General features: G+C 34.4%; 1 protein-coding gene across 1 annotated transcript in view; it reads left to right on the forward strand.

The window, feature by feature from the left end:
- mmel1 (membrane metallo-endopeptidase-like 1) overlaps positions 1 to 212 on the forward strand; it is a 20,363-nt gene that overhangs the window by 6,758 nt on the left and 13,393 nt on the right. The window lies entirely within an intron of this gene.

Consider the following 212-nt stretch of genomic DNA (forward strand, 5'->3'; position numbering starts at 1 on the left):
TTTGGGGTCCTGACCCCCAGGTTGCAAACCAGTGACCTGTGCTGTCCTTCTTAAGGTACAAATTAGTAGCAAAGTAAAGCAAAGCCATCATTGTATTCCTAAAAGCACAAGTCTGTTTTTTCAGACTGAATTTGACTGAATTTGTACTATTAAACTCTCATACTAAATCTAACAATTACATATATACATAATTACATACATACATACATACA

This window comes from Morone saxatilis, unplaced genomic scaffold, assembly GCF_004916995.1.
Source record: "Morone saxatilis isolate NCDOM2014 unplaced genomic scaffold, NCSU_SB_2.0 Contig18, whole genome shotgun sequence".
Taxonomy (NCBI): Eukaryota; Metazoa; Chordata; class Actinopteri; family Moronidae; genus Morone; species Morone saxatilis.